Raw genomic sequence first — 23,476 nt, forward strand, 5'->3', positions numbered from 1 at the left:
CATAATCTGTATTTATGATAAACTGGGCAGCCAGCAATTAGTACTCAGTACTTTTCCATTTTGATTATGTACTTTGCAACAGTCACTGTGCAGTACATTATTTTGCATTTAAAAATCTAATCAATTCCCGCACCACCCAGCCCTGTTAAAATCCTTTTTTTTTTTTTGCAATTAGCATCTTAATCAGAAATTCTCAGTCCGCACATGAATAAACTAGTCTGTGTACAACAGCTGCTGGCAAAACTGAAGAAAAAAGGTAAAAGGCAGGATTTTTGCAAGTGGAGGTTTGATTTAGATGGGTTTTTAAAAGAAAGCCCTCCTACAGAGACAGCACAGAAAGAGGCAATATATGGACAGCACTAGCTGTCTCCTTGACCATCTGGAGTTCACCCTCGCCAATAACTGCTCCCCTTGTCCTCGCCTTGAGAGTCAGGCTGAGCCACTCAGTGCCACCTCATGTGTGCACCTGATGGAAAGGGAGACAGGGAATGTGCACACCAGGGCAATGTGGCAAGACGTGTCACACACTCAAAGTAGCGAACGAGATTCACTAAACAGTGTTGAGCAGTCAGGATCAGCCTGTGATGTAGCACAACTGACTAGAAAAAAAAATGTACTTGGTGGACAGGCAGAAATAGACATTCAATAAAAATACACACAGAGCAGCCTCTATTACCCTGCCAAGTGCCGTAAAAAAGATGTCTGTCCCTGAGAACTGTTGCTATTTTTGTTTACCAGTGGGCCAGGAATACTTCACTGGATAGGAAACCAGAGGGGAAAAGAAAAATAACACCCAGACACATATACATCATTCTGTATCTCTCACTCCCTATTTTTGTTTACCTCTCCCTCCTCATTTCTTTAATCCCATATCTATATGGACTCACAGACAAGAATGCCAGAGTCCTGAGGAAGCAATAAACCTTGCTCCCCTGATATCCCAGTTCAGTGTGTGCCAATAAATCACTGAGTGTAAAGATAAAGCTCCCTCTATCAGTGCTAATACCTGAACAAACATGAGACTGTACTTTTGTTTTAAACAAATCTCCTGCAAAGAATTCTCAGCTGATCACTGAGAGTGTCTCACAGAGTGAAGCGTCCCAAAGCGCCTCGAAAAGCAAAAATAAAGGATAAACATCACATTTAAAACGGCTTGATTGTGACAGTCAGGACTACTTCCTCTCAGCTCCGAGGTCCCAGGGTTCCAAGTTCTGTCCGTATTCAGTGAGTTTTCTCAGGGAGCTCTGATTTCTCCCCCCACTCAGAAGTGTGGTGTGTAGATTCACAGGTGTCTCTAGAGTGGCCCCGGGTGTCTGTCCGGGATGCGCTCACTCCTACATTTACGGGACAGGCTCCGGTTTGGCGCTGTCCTTAACAGGAATAAGTGGATTTCAGAGAACGGATGGACGGATTGATTTTTCTACTGCTATCAAGCTGCTCTTAGAAATTGCCTGTTCCGTACTCTGAGGATCAATGTCAAGGTTAAACTTCAAATTCAGGATTCTTGACTTTTGTAGCAATTATAATGTTGAACAAATGTTGTATGTTTGAAGGGTATGGTGCCATTTTAAAGGGGAGCCGGCGAGAATCAACTTCTCTTATTTAAAATGCAAGTCCTCCATTCCCACCAAGTTGGACTATGATTTTGACATGAAAAAATTCAGAATCCATTTCTCTTTTGTGAGATAAGATATGGGCTTTTTTAACTCTATAGTTACCTCCGTCTCCATCAACTTTGGTCACTAGCTCTGGTTGGCCACTTAGCATTTCAGACATAAAAATTGAAGACTTAAAGTCAGAAATTAAAACGCTAGCTTGAGCAGGCTGCAAAGGTATGAGTTTGACTATTATCAACCTTATCAATTATACTGCAGAACAGTAACCCAGAGGAGGTCATAGTAACAATGGAAGTCCAATGTCCAATACTGTGAGCGATCTGGCATAACAAATTCTGAGACGAAAAGCAGCCAAATTAATTGTGCAGCTGGCACGTTTCTGAACTTTATAGAATAATAAATCTCAGTCAAGTCTAGAAGAATTAATTATAACCTCAAGCTAAGGGGGAGAAAAGTGATATGTTCAGCCCAGACATATTGGCAGTAGATCAAGCAAGGAACCTTGTAAAATTATTTTCCTACAAGAAGGCCCAGCACGCCCTCAACAAAGTGTGCTCTCCACAGCAGAACTGCACTCTAGTGTGACTTCTGCATTTTCCACGTCACCTCACTTAAAAAAGGAACGTCACAAAGTAAAACAACATGAGGGGGGCGCTACTTCCAGCACTCTCTATGACTCGTACCAAACGTGAGGTCTCAGCACTGCCCACATCAAGATCTTGGGGAACTGCAAGTGTAGCCAACAATCTGCCAACATACTGAACGACCAGAGAATATAGCTAACACAAAAGGCATGAGAGCGCTATAAGCTTATGCTTCCCAGCACTTAATTATTTCCCCACAATGGTCAGAATGGACACGATCCAGCCTGCAGGAAGGCAACTGACAAAGTTAAGAACCAGTTTAAAAGAGTTAGCCGTGCAATGGACTGGATCATTTTTCTGAGAGGGTTGTACACGGCAGGAACTGTGGCAATTATGGTCCACCTCCACTGTCAGATGGCTTATTAAGTTAAATATCTGGCCTCTGTGTCTTGGGTGCCAAGCTCAGATAAGGTGAAACAGATCAGACGAACATAAAGCATAGTTAGCCAGGTGGTGGGGTGAGTTCAGTCACCGTGGCTCTAAGTATGAATGAGTACGTGTACAATAAAAAAGTCTGTGAGTGTGTCAGATATTTGTCTAAGGTAGGTTATGTTTCTGTGGTGGTGTTTATAGTACAGCTGCAGAATTATCATCAGGAATAAACAGAAACATCTTTGCTGTATCTCCTACAACGTGATGTACTTGCAAATAAACTGTCAATCATGTAACACATCTTAAAGTTTGCTTTAAATGCCAATCTCTTTCTCCCTGCGTGACAGGGAACGACGGCAGTAATGTGTAGTCTATTAACACACATTGCAACTGACAGAAACTGTTACTTAGTTAAGACAGCGGATAGCTAGCCAGCTCTAGATAACACCATAAAGTGTGAAAAAAAACTAGAAAATCTGCAATGCCAGTAAAGTGCATTTAGTTATGAATGCTGAAAAATAAAAGAGAAACTGATGAACAGAACTGAAGTTTGTTATCTTTTTTTTTATTCCTTTGACAGAAAGAAGGCATTATATGTGATCTTGAAATCACTGCTGGGAGATTCACAAAGCAGCATCAATACACAATTTACCTATTACTGTACATCATATGGCCAGTGTTATTAAAGGTATAATTTTCTGCATCAATGTAAGATTCCTATAGTAATAAATGATCATCAGGAACAATTGCAAGGATTTGTTTCATAATCTTTCCCTCTAGGAGAAGGTTTAGCCATTCATTTTACACAAAAAAGAAGAAAGCCTTACTGAATGGAATAAAATGTTCTTTTTTTCAAAGTCCTTGAGAATCTCTGTGGGAGCCAAGTCACCAGAGCATCTTGAAAACAGCCTGAGCCTCTTGGTGAGGACAATGTGGACTTGCTTTCTGCTGGCTTGAAAAGAAATTCTGCCAGCCTCCTGGTTTGCTGATAAATCTGGTTACACATAGACCAAGTGGTTTTATTTGTATTTATTTTAAATTGTTTAACTAAGCTAAACCTAGCAAAGGCATCATTCCAATGGGATGCCTTTGCAGCAGAAGCAAAAAAAATACTTCCTCCCTTCTGCGTGTGAAAAAAATCTACAATATCCCATCGACATGTGGTGTTGATTTTAAAAAAAATCAAGAAGACTATTTGGAAGAAAAGGTTTAAGTATTCCAAAATTCACGCATCATTTTTTCCATAAGAAGACCAAGTGAAGACCAGTACATAGCAAGATTTCTTTAGAGGTGGGTGGGAGGTGAGGAATTTATTATGTACTTATTGCTTTTAAATGAAGTGAAATGAATTTTCCAACCTTTTAGAAAAAGCAAGCTACATTTTTAAGGATTTAAAAGCATATAATTAAAAAACATAATTAAGTTGAAGAATGAATTAATTTCTTACATTTATGATTCATTAAAAAGTTCCAAACATGTCTTGTTATTTTCCATTCTTTTGGTAAATACTGTGGTTGCTTGAAACATTTGGTTATGCTCTAGCAATTGGTTTTCTAACTAACTGAAAGTAGAATAACAAATGAACTGTAAAAATAAGTGGCATTAAAGGTATAATAATGAACAGAGTGCAATTTGGTTCATTTTCAGGATTACAGGTCTCATGCAACGTCACTGCCTCAGCAATAAGAGAAAGGCAGGTTGCATTGCTGGCACTTACAGTAGATCTGACACATGTCTCTTGCACACTGTCATCTCCCATGATCCTTAGCGTCTCAGACTGTTGTCACACTTGGTCCTGTACTACAAAGCTTCACTGAACACAAGTCCTGGCTGGTTAGAGGTTTATAAACAAATGGCACTTTGACAAAACATGTTCAAGCCTAACGACCATACAGCCTAACTGATACTGCGTGTTAATTTATGATTGACCAACAAAAGATTAAATACAAATAAGCCCGGTTTTTAGAGTGGTGAACAGTACTATATACTCATTAGATAAGTAACACACCCACAGCAGACCTTCTGTACACATCAATAACGTGTTCATCTCTTCTGGCATTTCGAATAACCAGACACTAGAGCACAGTCCTGGAAATCAGGGTCACTGCAGCAAACAGTAAAGTACATAAACAGTATAGTACATAGTGCAGTAATGTAGTGTATAAAGCAATAGAAAGAATTACTGAAATAAGCTCTTTACAACAGCCACTCACAGTGCCATTCCACGGCTTGATTAGTATATTCATTTTCCTCAAAAAAGAAATCTAATTTATTAGGCAGTTGGAAAACCTCACACAATAACAATTTAATCCATCAATCAATCTGGAAAATTCTGATAGTATGTAACCAATAATCCATAAAGCATTCACTGCCGCAGGGCAGTGTGCACCCTAAGCCACAGATTACGGGTGACAATAGAGGCAACATTTTTCACACAGCATGTCTTCAGAAAGCCAGCTCTCAAGAGCAAATCCTGTCTGCTTAGCTTTATCAAAGAGGGAACCACTACTGCACATTTCATTTTTTTCTCAGAAAATGGCAAACCTCTGCAAACTCCTCATTAGAGTATATATGATTTGCAAAGCAAATTTTGGGATCTTACTGTGCCATTAGCTAGTTTTACACCATTCACAAGCCTTGTGCCACAATCTCCCCATGAGCCCCAGCACAGCGGATCTTATATGTAGCCTTTAAATTTCTACAGGCCTTGAACAATTTAAAAATGATCAATTAAACAGGTGGGCTAACCAATTAAGCAATTTAGAAATCATATGACAGAAAAATCAGAATAGCATTTTACCCTCAAGGGCTTTAATGTTCTCTTTGCTGAAACACTAATTGCTTAATTGATCGATTGTTCAAACAACTATCCTAATCTTTAACACCTGATTTGAGGTGATCTATATGAAACACTGGATTGGGGTTCTCCAGGACCAAGATTGGAGACACCTGATATATAGCAATTGTAACCATATTAAAACCTGTTTTAGATTAAAATAACACATTATTAGGTTTTATGGACAGTAATTATGGACTATGTTAGCTACAATCCTGGCGGTTTTAAGAAAATCAAAACAAACCGTGTTCCTAATTTAATCAAATTGCTACCCAGCATGAGAGTAGCATTAATTTGAAAACAATACTGTATATACTGTACAGTACATACAGAGTTTTCTACTGATGCAACAAAAAATGCCTTGGTTATGATTATGCTCATTGTTTGATCTCCTTATCCGATTATCAGAAAGATGCTTATTCCTGGTAGGGATGGCAAGAACACAGAGCCTGTCCTGTGAATGCATTGCATAAGGTGGGACTATGCTCTGGAGGGGATGCCTGTCCACCACAAGGCAAACACACACATTCAAGAATACACAGACAAATATACACTCGGATTAACGTTGCTAGTTCGTCTCTCGTACTCTGGAGGAACCAACACAGAAACCAAGGGAGAACGTGCAAGCTCCGCACAGAAGGGCCATGCCAAAATCCAGCCGTCAGGCTGCAGCACTAACTGCCACACCAGTGTGCGGCTGGTTTGAGCGTTACTACTGTAATAATAAGTACAGGAATAATGAGAATATCAAACAGAACAAATTATTTGTCTTTGCCAGTTCTGACTGCTGACAACTGATGACAAAGCTCCTTCAGAGGCAAACAAATCAGGATGACAGGCCAGTACTGCCCCTGAGGTCATCTTCATGACAATCTACCACGACCTGATTACCTGCCTTGCTAGGCCTGCAATTACTAACCAAAACAGACAGAGGTCAGAAACAAACATGGTGAGTGATTCATTTTGACGCAAAGGCCGATAGTTAAACCCCACACAGACAGAAACAGTGGCGTGGAAAGCAGTACAAGGAAAATATTGTTAACTCATGCGTGGCGTAAGGCTGGCTGTGGATCTGAAAGGACCGAAGCACGACAGCAGATACATGGCAGTGTCTCAGACTCCAGCCTTGCCGAGAAAGACACCTTCACACACAGGCTGGGGCTCCACTCACAGGGCACACAAGCCCCAGTCAAGGGATCCCGAGGCTCAAAGGAAATCAACCTTTTACTTTGCAATTAAGCCTTCTGTCTTTCCTGCATATTGCAACAGAGGGGTGTTTAATGCGTGAAGTTTTATATATTCAAAGAAAAACGTAAAACAGTTATATTGAATTCTTACAAGGAAAAAAGTAATACAGAAAACAAAATATAGTAAAAGATCACCATGCAGTCCTTTGTGAGAGAGAATAAAATGTCCTAATCCATAACCAACACAATGTATCATGCGCACATACTGTTTGAGACAGAATCTTAATAACATTCAAGGTCTATGGGATCTCTATGGGATATCTGCCGAGTTGCTGTATCATACTGTAGATGACTATGTTAGCATGTTTAAATCCGAATTCCTGCCCCTGTAGCGAACTTAATGGTATTTTAAATATTTAGATTTTAATTTATCCTCTGAATATCTACATAAAAGGTGTAATCTGTTACATGAAAAATAGGGTATACATCTGTTCCTGTATTACAGCACAAAGTATATAACCAAAAAAAGCACTTTATGCACTGCTAATCATAGTACTTAATAATATTACAACTGCTCTCGCTCACTGTTAACGGGCATGCTAATTCTACATACCTGAGTGGAGTAACTGTGTTAACGCATGAATCAAGAATCGGAGCCAGAGCTCTTCAGCCCTCACACAACACTGAACCGCACCGCAGCGACTGGGCCCAGCTCAATTTACCACTGTTCCATGGCCATACGCTCTGCACCATTAGCTCTAATGCTAAAGGGGAAAAAAATTCACGCATTCCTTATGGACGCCTGAACTGAAGCCTGAGATAACGCTGTTTTTGTTGGTCACTGGCACACTTTTTGAGAAACCGATCAAAGGCCTTCTCTGTGCACCCAGACATTCGAATAATGAGGAGTCTATTAAACCAGAGGCAGTTTTTCGTCTGGTTTGGACGATGCCGCTCACGAGTTTTAATTTTATTTATGCCCGCCACAACATAAGGCCAGTTTAAGCAAGGCCAGCACTGAGAACAATCTGCATCAGTGTGATGAGGGAAGAAAAGAAAACCTCAAACAGCAGTGAGAGCAAGAAAACCCTCAGGACAGTCTGGACTCCTTTTATTAAAAAAGGGGAAAAACAGCACCCCACTTCTAGTGTTTAATTCTTGCGTGATGCATTGGACAGCGAAGGGGTGTCTATAAGATGAGACACACACAGCATCAAGCTAGTATTTGAAAAAGAACTCAGAGGGAAACGTGCAAAACGGCACCTTTCATAAGGATCCCTGTTATCCTTTGCATGTTCACCATCTTAGGAGCTGCCAACAGGACAGAATGTATCCAATAAAAATGGGACGCAGATGTGAGTAATACATTATTACCTAGGTGTCGATATTCCGGCAGGCTGAAGAAATCCACTGCAAGCCCCCTCTTTACACTCCAAAAATAATATACACTACAGTATTTCTTACTTTACTTGTCTGTCTCAGTAAAAGGGATTGCTCTTCAACATTTACAGAAACCCACACTGTCTGACAGTCTGAACAAAGTGACCAGAAACTAGCAGAGACCAGACGTGGTAAAGACCATTTAGCCCCCCTTCTTCCCAATTACCTCTAATATCTATGCTAATCAGTGAAAGGCTTTTCATTTTCTACTTAGGCCCAGCAAACAGAACATGACACAATGTACTTACATACACACCCTGCGCAATGCTAAAAATGCCAATTGTACAATTATACATTTTCTATGGAAAGGACAACACTAAATCAAATAAACATTGGTCTACAGGTATATACACGTGTGCTTTCCGCAGTTCTGAATGCTCAGTTCTAGGGTCTGCATACAGGAAGACTGACAAATCTTCTGTATCATCTTCCCCAAGCTAGGTGTAGTGACTCATTTAGTGAACTAAGGCTTGGGACAGTTCTTAACCAACTGACCCACTACCAGCTGGAAATAGTCCTCAGTACTCCAGAGCAAATTCACATCATGTAGAACTAGGACCCCTCTGGCCAGCAACACAAGGAAAATCAGGCTCTGTGTTTGTACTCTGTGAATGCCAGATGAGTCAAAGACTCCCGTGTGATTCAGGCCTGTATCGGGCCTGTATTCCGGCTCTGCTGTGCTTCTGAAAGCTTCATTCTCGGTAAACGGCTACTGTGCCAAATTGTGTATATTTTTATTTTTATGCTTCTAACGGCATTTGTTGAAATGGGATAAAACAAACTCCTCATGAGGCCCTCCAAACTGTCTCTTTTCCAAGACAGCGGTTTGTTACAGTACATCGCACAGACAGGTGACATGCTACAGACAGCTTATGCACAATGATATCACAATTGAACAAATTGTATCAGAAGTCACACGGTAGTAAGCTTCCATAGTAAAGATCTGAACACCCATAGCCTGCCGGAAGGCCTTCCTGCCAGTCATTTTCCACTCCAGAGGACACCCATCAGTCACCCACTAACAGCCCCTTCCAGGACCTGCGTTTTGGTGGAAGTGAGACTCAAGGTGCACCGCAGCTCTATAGCACAACTCATAATTTCTGTTTCAGGTAGATGAAACCCATTTCCAGCTTCAGAAGCCAGAGGTTTAAATACATCAGAAACTGTAAATCATTTCGTGACTCCAAGCTGGGTGTCTAAAACGTGACTCATGTCATGCTGCGAGCAGTTAAAAACAACTTACTCTATGAGTGACTATTAACTTTCTCTATCATGCACTGTGCAATTCCGTGCTTCTGCAGGAAAGTGGATAATATTTTAGTGCAGCCATGTGCTGACTAGTGTATATCCCTTAAGAGTCTGCTGCAGCCAAGATCTACACAAGAACACGGCGCTCTGAATCCGACCACACTTTTAAAGCAAAAAAAATGGTATTACTGCACGACCGATTCAAATACAATTCTCATATCTGAATCCAATAATAATAACTGCACACACGCAAAATTACGAAGTCGCACAGAAGGGTCTTGGCGGCCAAAAAATTCTTAATGAATTTTAATACCAGGTTAGCTCTTTCTCCGCACGCTATACTGTATTAAGCAGCTCTATTCCACAAGTAGCAGAGAGCGCTTGAGAACTCGGAAGGCGAACTTCACAAGGAGCTCATAAGCAATAGCTCTAACAAAGGGCCCCAGTCACTCAGTCCGGGTCAAATTTAATAAGGAATTCAGTGTTTGGTTTTGCGAGTCGGTCTGTCTCTGTGTGTATCTCTACTGTCTGTACTTTTTGGAATAGACATTTCTCATTAGACAGACAGGAATAGTTATCTGCCACCGTGTCAGGCACTAAAGAACCATGAAGGACTCATATATTACCTTTGAGATATCTGTACATACAGGTAGTCACAATACAGAAAACGCAGGTGTCACCCACACAGGCGCAGTCTGTATCAAAGTCCCAGGGGGAGAGCCAACAGACAAGCGGGTAATGTTTTCACAGAAGACAACCCGCGAAGGCAGGAACCGAGGCGTGTATGGGGGACACACTTGCTAATTTTCCCATCATTTGCTTTGGACTCGCTTTCAGTTCTGGAAACAGAACTGTCAATTTCACAGCTGAGGGCTATAGATTTTGGTGTAGGAAGGTAAATTAGGCAAGGAAGCAGTACAATGATAAGCAGGTCGGAAAAATTAAACGCGATCGTAATGACATAAATAATACGGTGATTCTTCATAGCCATTGTAGCACTGCAATTGTATTTTACAACTGGATTTGCCAAGGTTTGCCACGATACAGTAATATGATAATTACCATGATACAGTAATACTACCCGTCATTGCGTTTTATGTACAGTAAGCCCTACAATACACTCATATATAGAGAGATTTTGATATTTATCACTGCATACCATGGTAACTGGATAGGTTTAAAGATATATTTTAAAACCAGCCACTAAGAGTTTCAGATAATCTGAGATAACTGGAGAAAGAAAGTATTAGGAACCTTCCGCTGACAAACCTATCAATATCTTTCAGCGAGCTGGGCAAGTCACACGAACATGCAACAGATTCTTCTCAGTTCGGTTAGCTAAGCGTGATACAGGTACGACATGTACAACATTAGTTCATGATCTGCACAACACGCACATGCTAATATTTCCAGCTCGAGCATTATGCTTCGAATACTGTTACAATGCAAATGGTATTTTCCGACGTTTTCTAATCAAAGCCAGCCTGAGGTGATTTAGACTAATACGACACAAACCCTCTTTATTTATGCCGTGGGTATTTTCGAAAGAAACTTTAGTCGATCAGTCCGCACAGAAGCGGCTACTCGGCGCCGTCAAGGCCGGTGATTTCGGGTGGCGCGGTGTGGACCTCAGTGCCTCCAAGAATAAAACGTCAACGTTTAAAGCAATGTAAACAAATCACGAAATTTTTTCCCAGTCCATGAGCTATAGGGACTATAAAATGTTAGTGAATGCGTCAACCATCGGAGACTTTTCTTCTCGAGACAAGAACAGGAAGCATCAGACCTTTTTGTATCATTTTATCATCTTAACATGCAGACGCCAGCCCTTCATCTTAACTCACTGCAGTACCACCAGGCGTTAAAATGCCTATTAACAAAGTTTAAAACAAAAAGTTCTGTTCACTAGTTCCGACTGCTGTCGTCTTGCATTTACACCTGCGTCCGGATTTACAATACAGTACACGGTACGCTTCTTCTTGCAAGTCTTGCGGTCAACAAGCGACAAACTGGCTCACATTGCGACCGCCGGTCCTGAATCAAAGATGAGATTTGCAGAAATATCTATGGACAATTTTCCGCCATGCTAAGATCACAGTGTAGTTTGGTTATACTTCCCAACAAAACAACACTGAGCTGTCACGGGAATCTTGGAAGATGACGAGTGCACATATCTTTCTTTTTTATTTTAAAGCTCAATTGCCCTATCTGGTACAAAACATACCGGTGCCGTGAACTCAGCGTGTAGGAAAATCATCCCTGGATATGGTCCCACAGTACCGAGAGTGATTATCCCAGGGCAGGACAGCAGCAAGTGAACTGCATGGGAAAATGAAGTTCAAGTAAGCGCTGACAGCATCTCTCCGTGCAGCCCCGATCGCGCAAACACAGCGCCCGTCTCCACCACCAGCCCAACTTTTATTTTATTTCTTAAGGAAAAGCTCATCAAAGACCACGTACCTCGGAGAAAACAAGGCTCGTTCCTCCGTGGGGTGTTTAGTTTTGGGTTTGTGCCCCCTCACGCCTGTCTGTTACAAAAGAAAAACTGCTATTTTTTTATTTTCTTGTTCTTTTTTGTTGTTGTTGTTGTTCTTGTTGTTGTTGTTTTGCTGAAGACACGATCCGTGAGACATGCACAGCCGCGCTGCGCGCATCCACCAGCTCGGGCTGTCAACTCCACCCCCCCCGCCGCCGCTCTGCCGCCCGAGCGAGCTCCCTACACCACTCCGTCAGAGGTCGCGCGTCCCCCGACGGGCATTTTAAACCGGCGAAGGGTTCGATGACCGTTATTTCCCCCGGCCAGCCCGGTGCACAGCTCGGTGCTTTTCTCCCGCTTTCGCTCGTCGCCCCCGGGTAGCCGATCAGACGGTGCACTGCTGGGTGTCTTAGCCTGCTCTGCCCCCTCTCCACTCTCCACTCTCCGCTCTCCCTTCCTCCGTCCCTCCCTCCCTCTCTCCCCCTCTCCCCCGTCCCCCCGTGTGGTAATATTGTTGCTATTTTTTGCTACTCACCCTTTTCTCCCCAGTCCCTGACTGGATATAGATACACCGTATCAATGGCTCTAATAGATACAGTGTGACATAAACGGACTCGCACTCACATTGATACACGGCTGCTATTTTTAGGAAACTGACAAACTCCGGAGAACCAGCCTCTTGTCACAGGCTGGCTCCTCCCTCCTATCTGCCGGACAGCGCAGCCGGAGCCAAACTCAGCCCTTCCTGCCTTTTCGGAATTTCAAGATACGTGTATATTTTGAGGGAGATAGGTATAGATGGCTCTTCCTTTATTTTATTTATTTTTTAAAAAGACTGTAACCCACAACTTGCCCGTCACTCCCCCCCGCCTCGTCATTAAAAGTGTTTTAAAAGGCGTGTCCGATGGAGTTAGCTTCTGTGCATTGTTGTTGGTCGTAGCTCTATTTCTTTTTCCTGTTTGAGATTTATTACATTTTATGGGCGATAAAATTGTGTGGAGTCTGGGAGGAGGCGGAGGAGGGGGGGTTGCGCTTGGAAGTGAGGGACTATTGCCAATGATTTGTAAAAGTGCAGAAATTAAAAACTCTCCCCGCTGTCAGTGACGTCAAAACTAAAAGGAGTATTCTGTGAGGCAGCCAAGTTTACGCGTATAATAGTTATACTCTAAACTTCATCCTTTAGGAAGTACCAAATTCAAAATCAATGATGCCATAAATTCCAGCCGATTTCTGATTGGCACCTGTAAGTGGACATTTTTAACTCGTTAATATTTTTTTTATAGAAAGGTTGCCTTTTCCCAAGCAATGTAGTTGTGTTTTTGGCTGGCGCTAGCCCCTTAGATACCATTGACGTCATTGGCCAAGACTACGGCAACAATAGGGTCGTCTTTAGTTGATGGGCGTCGGTGAAGCCCAATCACGGGGCGCCGCCGTCTGCGGTTGCCCAATGGTGTTGGAGAGGGGGCCGGCCCGCCGGCCGCATGCGGCTCCGTCACGTGCCGGTGCAGTTGCTGCCTGGATCTAAGGAAGAGGTGTGGCGCGAGAGACTGGATTGTTTTTGCCGGGATTTAAAGCAACAGCTTCCGATTGTGTTTAAAAACCACCGTAAAGGAATCCGCTCAAAAAGTTCTAAAAGAACAAGATTATAAAAGTGCTCCTTAACTGCATTTCTCAGGGCGCCTGTGCTGTCAGAGACCGATTCACTCTTTAAGATAGTGTAGTTGCATTGCCTTTGTACCGCTTAAGGCCCTGTTGGCTTTGTTTTTAATGTGGTTGCATTAATTAGTAATTAAGATATTATGCAAAGCATGTCGGTGATCATCCGGAGCTGAACAGTACGGTATTCCCAGCAGAAGCTGCGTGTTCACCGACTGCGGACTGACACGCAAGTTTAGCTGCAGTTTCCTGTGATGCCTGCTGTGGAATCTGTGACGCCAGATGTGTGAACTCCTACTCTTCAACTTCGACCCATCCCGTCTCCGGAGACAAGCACACACACACGCTTTCACGCTCTAACTCGACACAAACATTTTCCACGCGTATTTTCTCTGCTTCACGTGGCATTTGTCTACCGTGTTCATGTACCTTTTGCGGCGATGTATCTTTTTATGTCAAGCTTTCGAACAATAATAAAAAAAATTTAACTGTGTCAGCTTTTCTAAGGGGGCGTCAAAAAGCAAGAAAGCAGTGCTTGTCCACTGCGCTGACAAGATTTCAAGATAAACATTTTGTTTCTGAAAAAACCGAACTACAAGAACTGCTCTCCTTCTAAACGTTATTGGATTCAAATTCTGTAGCTTTCTCTGTTGTCCCTTCATCACTGACGTCGTGACAGACCCTTCAAAACCTAAACGTGTCAAAACATTAAGGTAGAACAAGTTTTATGTTATTTTAATACTGTAGTCCAGTTATTAACACGCATTTCTACGGAGAGATGTACAAAAAGTATAGTTTCTTCAAGTCATACCAACACAAAAGGCATTCATTACAGGTATCAGGGCGACATTATCACGTTATCTGAATGTACCACCTCTCTCGGCAAACGAGAGGAGCTCGCTTCTTAAGAAGAAACGTATTTACTTTTCTGTATGTACGTTTCAATTTTGGAAAAAAACATTAACTTCCAAATCAAGGCAAGCAGCCATGACTAACAAATAACACAGTTTCAGTCACAACAGAAACAGAGATGTTGGAGGTATCTGGTTGCTCTGATTTCTATATACTGTAATACAGGGCCTGACACAGCTGCCCACCCACAAGACTGACACTAATTCTCTGGCTGTAGATTGGGGAGGAGGGCATATTCCCTTGCCTGTAAGTAATATGTTTAAATACCGCATTTCTGGTATTGCTGTGGCTTCGAAATAGTAACAAATGGTCCAGAAGATAAAAGTAGTCAGGAACAGGACATAAAAGAAACAGAAAGGTGATGTAAAGAAAATAATATTATCTAGTTTTGCAATGACAGATGTCATTATAAATATTGATTTTGAGGCTGGATAGGAAAGTACATACCAGGAGCCAATGATAACGTGTAATAACAAACCTTGTTTTGTGAGATGGCTCCCAACTTCAGTGACAGAGTTTTCTCATCAAATCACCTTTCCAAAACAATCCCATTCATATGCATTTTTCCAAGAAAGTAAACCATATTCATTCCAAATCTGTTTTGGCTTGGTTTCAAATCTTGCCCGCTCTTAGATATCTAAACTTCCCCTGATTCATTATCAGGTAGTATCGCTAGACACTACCTCAAACAGCTCTGCAGTACACGTTCCCCGTGATTCCTAGTTTCACGGTTTAAATTCCTCCCAGCCACTTAAACAGTGAGAGGAGCTCTGTAACAGTTCATTCTAGTTCCGAAATAACACCTGCAATTTAAGAACTCAAACTAGTTTTAAAAATAGTTCAGTTAAAGATTCAAGAGCTCAGCAGGAATGAAACAATAAGACACAAGAGCTTAAGAAAGGGAAACACCGGTGTACATTACAGTACTGTATATCATACTGTAGGTACCCTAGTTCACAGTTCCCCGATCCCTCACACCTGCTGGTGTGTTCCTGTTGAGCTCACAGCTCGACCATTCAACTCTTTAATTGCTTGACAGTTTTTTTTAGACATATTGAAGGGGACCCTTTAACAAAATCAGTGGGACATATTAGACCATCCTATATGTTGTCTACAAGCAAAGAATTAAGGGATGGAGTAGCTCACCTCCTCCAGTGGGAATCTGCACTGGTCCCCTCTGGGTAACAGTAAAAAATCTAGCTTATCGTCTTCCCTGCTGCATTTTCACTTTCGAATGTCGCTGACTGACTATGTCTTTTAATTGGGAACAACTGCCGCAGTACATGTGCCTGAAATATGGTTTGTGCTGACCCCTCTGTTGGCTGGTTGTTACTGAACTTTGCTGTGTTAAACAGATGCGTAAACAAAGTCCTCTGGGGGCAAATTTTAACATTCAAACCGAACTGAACTGTTTCATAAGGAACCTATGATATCCAGCTCTCAGACTGAAAAAAAAAATGGCAGCTCGATTTAGGGTCATGTTAAGTTCAGATCTCAGCTGAGTCTGAGTGTCCAGAACCATGACTGGGAGCTCCTGCCATACAGTAGTTTCTTCCAATGAGCCCCACACATCCAACAGGCTTCTAGCCTTTTAGGACAGCAGCCGGCAATAGAAAACGAAATAAAAGGGTTAAATTGACAAAGACAAAGTTTAATTGGACCAATTTCCCTATTTGCAGCAGGTCCTGAGCTGTTCGTGGCTAAAAGGAGTCATGAAAAGATGGCAGACTGTGGTGGTGCTGGAGATGCAGGATCTCTGGGAGCTTTAGGTGGTCCACTACAGTTTCGACGACCGTGGCGGATGATATTTGTGCCAACAGATACACACCGCTGCCAGTCTTAGTGTGGGAATCGCGATTCCTTAGTAATGAGAAAAAGCGACTTTCATGATAAAAAAAACGTTGCTGAAGATAAAAAAAAACATACAGGCATTTGTTTTTGAATCTACGGCCACCAAACGCCCTTCTCGTCTATCCATCACACCACACAGGGGTCAGCCAGTCCCCTTACTGGCAGCGAATTAGCGTGGCAGGACCAGGGAGAGATGGAATGACTGTGCCACCTGGCGCCCTCTACCCCAGTGGAAAAGAAAGACTTTTATATGTTCCCGAAATGATGAATCACAGCTCCTGTGCAGAATTTACGTGCTTTTCCAGGCTCAAGAGCCGCTCTCCTCCTAACACCCCCAGCAGCTGTCTCTGAGCACACCCATATAAATAGCAACACGATACGACAGGCGCGCTGCATGGAAACCGAGGTGGAATTAAACAATTAGCGCTATCCTCAAGGCTTTTTATACACTGCGGCAGTCTAGACTTTGCTACTTTTACAGTAATGCTGAAGGCAGAGTCGCAAGGCACACCTTTGAGAAGCCGTTCAGTAATTCAGCACACATTCCAGTGTTCAATTCCAACTCAGAAGAAGAAAGGAAAAAGTTCAAATACACAGAAAAATATCCCATTGCAGTTTGGATTCTATTTGTGTTGCGATTTACGTTGATGCATTGAATCTGCATAAGCATACCATTTGGCATGACCTTAACTTCATTAATGCATTCATATAGATCGTGGCAAAACTGTTAGCCAGTCACAATGACTGAGGTCTTGTTTATGAGGATGTCAATTTCAAGAGGATGGATGGATAATGGAATGGTTTTATTAAAGCCCATTCAACACCTAAGGACCCCCAGCTCTCAGATATTAGAAGTAGCAAATGTTGAGGGACTGCACACAGTCACATGCCACATCTGTGTCAAAAGTAACTTGTCATGCAAATACAGCCTTCTGCTTTTCAGGAGTGTACTGGGATGTTGATATGCACACATATCACCACGAAGCTCGTCAGGAAGGAATTAAGGGTGATCAAGTGCCGTGGGCTGTTTTCAGACACAAGAATTTCTTACGCAATTTAGTGTTTGGATTGCACGTTAGAAAATGCAGCATCTTCTTAGCCAGTGCTTTTCGTTTGTCTTTGTTTTTATTTCCTCTGGTGGTGCTCAAGCAAATTGAAGCAAGTCTAAGTATCATTTTCCATATGTCCACATCAAACTGACCCTCGATAAGCACTGTGCTGAGACCAGAATATCACCTGAAGACAGCTCCAACATCATCACCTGCAAGACTGAACAGTTTTTACTATGTCGAAAAGTGCTACAAATTCTGCTGCACGTTACTTTATCATACAGACCGGCAACAGCCTTTTTCTGCCTCATTTTGTTCTTTTGTGATGGGCTCTCTGCAAGCTTGTGGCCGAAGAGGGTTTCATTTGCCACTGACTTCACACAGGATCTTGCTAAATAAGGCGATACTTTAGCAACACATCCACCGAGCCACTTAAAATCTTGTCTTTACTGGTTATTTTAGAGCCTTTTAGATGCATACAGTACAGAGCCCTTATCTCCATAGGGGTACACAGGCAGGTCAGTTAAAAAACTGATACTTCAAGTTCTGTACTTTTTCTTACTGTGTAATTTATGGCATATAACTGCACGTTTTCTAGTATTTTTAACTGGTATTGGATGTAACTTTTCACATTTACCTGTGTTCTATTATTATATATATTCTTCAGGAGGCTGACATGAATACTCCAGAGCTCCAGTAGTTTCAGAGATCTAACACTTGTAATGATCATGTTTTCATCTCAGCTTAGTTCCTAATGAGAGTAGAAGCATTGAGAGTCTTAGAAGTTTCACATTAGTTAACGGATATTTTTTTTTTAATTCTTACAACACGCAAAGAAGCTACCCAAAATCTGGAGACAGCTATTCAAGTCGATCGTGTCCTTCATTACAAATATAGTCTGCTCAAGCCCACGCCCTGCGCACACACCCTGCACTCTGCCTATCCGCGTTTCCATCCCAGGGTGGTGTTAAAATCCCTCATTATACCAGCCCCCTTGAGCGAATGCACGTTCGTGAGATTTGCTTCTATATATCTCCGCGCCTCTCTCCCCCGAACCGTATCAAAGCCGAAGCTACTTTAAAAATAGTTTGACCAAGGCTCGGAGCCCAGAGCCAAGCCCCAAACAACCACTGGCGCTGGACCCTGAAAAACCTACCAAATCCACCGCCATCTGGTTGACAAAGATTATCGAGAAGGGAGCAGATTTCATTCCGTTGAATTTCCAGTTTACAGGGCGCCCGCTGTTTACTCACCTTAGTGATATAACAAAGTTTAACCTATCGGGTTTTTTTTTCTCTTCGAGCCTAAAAATACGTACATCTTTACTTTTATTTTTTTCCCCACATGATCTTCGAAGCTCTTTGCATTCCCCCCAATCCACCCTGCTCTGAAAGCGACGGGGAAGGGTGAGCGGTGCACATTTAACATACAGTACAGTCCGCGCCGGATCGTTTGTACAATTCAAAAATACTGTTTAACGACTGTTGGGAATTGCAATCATTGGTGTGAAGTGTAATGTAATAGAATATTGTGAAAATATCTCGTTAGTTCTTAATTTTGGGGTCCTGCTGTCCTGTCTTTGATTCACGACGAGGGTACCGATGCAGTCCTGCTAGTGAAATTTACAGTATACTGAAAGGAAAGTGGATCGCTACTGTAAGATTCATTCATTTAAAATACCACCGAGTATCTCAAATCACCTTAAAACGTCCCGTAAAACATAAAGTCTTAAAATTACCTGCAAGGCAGTGCTTGAAAGTAATGAATTACATTCAACACTAACGGTGCAAGTCTTTCATACTGTATATTGCCTCTTTATTTACAAACACAAACTTTCAAATCAAACTTTAGGTATACGTTGTCTACCGTTTTATGGGGGGAAAGATCGGATAACATCACTTTCTAATCTGAACTTTTCTTCCTGTCTTTGTTCTCCAAAAACTATTTTACTTTTCTATGAAAATGGTATTACAGTGAGCAGAAGCGGAGTTCTATATATATATATCAGAAAAGGCGTTTAGAAAAGCAGGAAAATACTTTTGTTCGTATATTCCCCCACAATTTTAAATTTCTACTTGTTAATCATCTCCGCTTTTAACTAAAATCTCGCACCGAGCGCGCCTCCCGATTCAGTTTTCCTCCATTTTACACAGCGTGAGCAGCGCCGAGCCTACAGGTAACAGTGTGCTTGTCAGGTGTCACTGCAGAGCGGGCAACACAGAGCCACAGACACGTTTGATACAGCCTTTCCAAAAGGACGAGCGGGATTTGCACGGAGTTTGAGGGGGCTTTTGCTAAATTAAACGGTTGATTTCCTAAAAGCACAATTTCCTCCCCCGACAGGTTCGCGGATAAAGGATTATTCACTTCGGGCTTTATGATTTATTGGCTAAGCATTCGCAAAACCTGGGTTCCCAGCCGCACGGTTTTCATTTACCGATTTCAGACCACATCGACTGTTGATCGTCACCTTTTTCGGAAACGGACTTTGCTGAGGTACACAGATACCAGGTACTCAGACACCTTGTTAAAGTGCTTACTCCTCTCTTTGGGAGATTGGATTATTTCACTCATGCTTCATCCCGCTGTACCGGAGCAATATCACTCCGTGGGCGCATTTGCCCACACCTGCTGCAATCACGCCCCGTCGAGGCCAGCACACCATTCTCCGTTGTTAGTGGTCCCTGACGTGCTGCACACTGCCTGTCTCCAGCTCGGCCGTGATCTCATGCACTTTGCACGCTGTGTTGGTCTTCTGCTGCCCACACATGCTCTGAGCCCAGGCTGCCACAGATAGTATGACCTCGTTTCTGGCTTCCCAAGTTAATGGCAGATCAGTCAAAAGCCCGTCATCTCTTTCTCATTTCTTAGTCTGCTGGACCCTTCCCCCTCCCCCCTCATCTCTCCGAGACGAGCCCGAGTGCTTCTCACCTGTTGGTCGTAAAACTGCCTTCACAGAACCTGCTGTGCTACCGGAGGGGTCTTCAGGCGGGTTTTTTTTCTCCAGCAAAGGGGAACCTGTCTCTCTCACTCTCTCGCTCTCTCTCTCTTCCCCTCCCCTGCTATCTCTCGTACATCAAAGCCAGACCAGCTGGCTTTGGATAGCTTCCTTCTCGCCCTGAGAGGCCTGACTTCACACCCTCTGCCTCCTCACTCGCTCCTCGGTCTCTCTGCCTGCAGGGATCAGGGGGACAGCAGTTTGAAGGACAGGATCCCAGATGCACGCAGACATCCCGGGCATGCGTTGTGCAGCCGGGCTGAGCTTGGGGGGCTTGGCTGCCCAGCCGGCACTGTCACTCAGCAGCGTGGAGGGCTTGTTTCTTGTTCGTTCGTATTAATATTATTAACATCAGGGTTGCGACAGGGGCAATGCAGGGCAAATATCAGACGGCTTTTCTTATTTGCCTGACATTGTTGCCCTGGCCTGGACATGTTGGCAGGATAAAGTCTGGTTCTTCCCCGAACTGGATGGTGGTTGATTGGACTCAATGTCCAAGCTACAGGAAAACCTTGAAGTTCTCATGTTTTATCTGTGCTTAAAGTCCGATTATCATGAAACAACCGTGGCAGTAACGATAATATTACAGGGCTTTAGGGAAGTTAACCACGCCGCGATATCATAATTATATTATCCAAGGATATTTTTAATTTCATCATGGATCATTGATCATGGTACTGGTTTATGCTACAGGAATTGTGAGGCAGAAACCATTCTAGACCACAATGTCTCAGTGTTTATTATAGATCGATAATTTATTCTTGAATTTCCGGGGCCCAGTGTGGAAATGCAGGGCACTGAAGGTGAGAGGACCCGCTTCTCCCTTGGAATAATGAGGTCTGACACAAACTACAAAGGCACAAAGTGGAACCTACTTCCTAGGGAAACCTCAAGAAAAGAATAGATCTTTTCCAGCTGATCTTTCCGGCATGTTCCTATACCTTTCTGATTATTCCAGCAGGTTCTCACCTGAGTTTTGGGACACAATTCATCCAGTGATGACCAACTGACTGCTTCCCTCCTGCAGCGTTGTAGGTGTTCATGGTGGAACTAAAGTCATCTTCAGTTAAGAAGGATAAACATTCTTTTGAAAGCGCAGTTTCAAGCAGGACACAGTTAATGACTGAAAAGCATCACAGCAGCACGATGTACAGTACACAGTTTGCTACACAGGCTGCCTCATAAGTCATGATATCATTCCATCAGTGCACATACAGCGTCTGTCAGCCTCAGCCCCTCACGCCCCAGCGTTTTCTGAATGGGTGGTGTGTTTCTGTTTCGAATCGCTTCAGAAGAAGGGTTTTTTTAATGTCAAGGAAATGGAACAAACCATCTAACCACTGTGACACATCTTGTCCATCTGTACTGGAGCTGGGGTTGTTAGCCAGCCTGTGCGCACCTACTGTGCTGCCCTTGAAGAGCGCTCAGTGACAGGTTCACCAGTGAGAGCCAGCTTTCCAGATTGAACCCCAGACGAAAGAGGTTGCAGGTCCCTCAGAGTATTTTGGGAGTTCAGAGTATACTTTTATCCCCATGAGATCAATGGACTCAGACTTCCTGGATTCTTCCCAGAACTGTCCTATCCCCACAGTCCTTCCCTTTACCTCACCTTCTGTTTCTCCAGGTTTTTGTTCCAGCCAGCAATGGATGATTTCCTTTAAAATCCCATGCATTATACACTCAGTAAAAAAAAACGTAAGTTAAGATAAATAATCCAGATCTGTCTGGATCAAACATTTTGAGTGGTAGGGGAGGGATACCAGAACAGACCTGGGGAAATATGGAAATAACCCAAAATGAAATAGCAGAAAAAAGGGCAGATTTTGGGGGGACTATTGTCAGGATTTGAGACAGGGGCACAGCTGTTTTCATCAGCCTGGCGCAGGACCATAAATAGCTCCAAAAATCACTTTCCTTCCAATTAGAAAAAGGAACAGGGACTGTAAAAATGCACTGTATGCAACTTTTAAAAATCTTCCTACGAAAAATGAGGGCTTCTATCTAGCACATTTAATACTATATCGAAATGATGCTGGCTTTTATAAATTAGGACAGCTGTTGTACACAAAAGGCATAGATCGCATTCTTGCGCAGGATTTAGAAAGCACTCAGCCCAGCCTGAAACCCACTGTGAGACAACACTTCATTACCCAGAGCTCATTAGGAGTCTTGTCTCCCAGAAGAATTCATCCAGGCTTTTGTTTTTTTCTACTGGGAGACGCACGTCTGAGGATTCAGTTTATTCATCTCTTTTCTGCACTCTTTTGTTCATGTGTTCCCTACATTATGTTGCTGATGGACTCTCGGCTGTTGTTCCCCATATCCACGGCAAAGTGGGAGCAGAGTGGGGGGAAAAAAACAACAATCCAGGGAGGGCGAGGGAGAAAGATACCGCCAGAGCAGAGCCAGTGGAGAAAAACAACAGCAGCTTGCACTTTGAAACCTGGGGAGTTGAACTCCATCTCTCACACCTGAAAACTGAACGGGAGAGCCAGTCCCTCCTGAGATCAGAGGGTAACGGCGTTCCCCTGATGAAAGAGCTCCGCTTCACTTCCAAAGAACAAACAAAACCCAAGATGCCCTGTGCATTCTGTTTGTCTTATTAGGGAGAATTCTGAGCGCATTGCCCATAAGGGTGGCTCATTGTGATACAGAGATACGAGCCGTAAATAACTCATAGGAAAATAAAAAAAGGTGCTAGTGACCCCTCCTCCACTACTGAGATGAAGTAATCAGAGATTAAGATCTACTGTACTTCTTCTAAAAGTCAGAATGGATTAAAAAGTGGGTAACAGGCCACCCTCAGCTTCCTACCAGCCCAGGTCTTGTGGAGAAAGCCAAGTATGAATGTATAAATATTTTATCAATAAACAGTATGACCTTCCCAAAGCACAGAGAAAGGCTTCACATCGCACTGATTAGGACTATCATTTTTCTTCCTGTGAAAAATAAAATAAAATAAAATGTGAGCAGAGCCTGAGGCAGAGTTTTCTTTTTTTCCCTTTGACATTTACAAAACAAACCAAAGTGGAACTGGATGTTGGTGTTAAGAAAATACCAAGTTGTCTCTGAGCAAATTTTGCCAGAGCTTTAGCTACTGTATCTGTATGAGGGGTTTAAAAATAACCTCCGTGTCTCGCAGCCTGGCTCTGCTTTCTCATTACCGACTGTAATTAACACTAACCATACCC

At 42.8% G+C, this 23,476-nt stretch overlaps 1 protein-coding gene and 1 long non-coding RNA gene across 27 annotated transcripts in view; one reads left to right on the forward strand and one right to left on the reverse strand.

Annotated features, from left to right (window-relative positions):
* mef2aa (myocyte enhancer factor 2aa) overlaps positions 1 to 20,477 on the reverse strand; it is a 154,711-nt gene extending 134,234 nt beyond the window's left edge. For 6 of the 26 annotated variants that reach the window (XM_015343596.2, XM_069190643.1, XM_015343597.2 and 3 more), the window contains exon 1: positions 11,804 to 12,310. The gene's annotated coding sequence lies outside the window, so the exon portion shown is untranslated. Of the gene's footprint in view, positions 1 to 11,567; positions 11,663 to 11,803; positions 12,312 to 12,354; positions 12,539 to 20,218 lie in introns of those variants that run through there. The other 20 variants (XM_069190637.1, XM_015343586.2, XM_069190642.1 and 17 more) reach the window with 12 other exon arrangements.
* LOC107076960 (uncharacterized) lies at positions 13,158 to 13,968 on the forward strand. Its single transcript, XR_001478077.2, has 2 exons — positions 13,158 to 13,351; positions 13,673 to 13,968. It is a non-coding gene; the product is annotated as an uncharacterized lncRNA (long non-coding RNA).
* Positions 20,478 to 23,476: the final 2,999 nt, after the last annotated feature.

This window comes from Lepisosteus oculatus, chromosome 5 (assembly GCF_040954835.1).
Source record: "Lepisosteus oculatus isolate fLepOcu1 chromosome 5, fLepOcu1.hap2, whole genome shotgun sequence".
Lineage (NCBI taxonomy): Eukaryota > Metazoa > Chordata > Actinopteri > Semionotiformes > Lepisosteidae > Lepisosteus > Lepisosteus oculatus.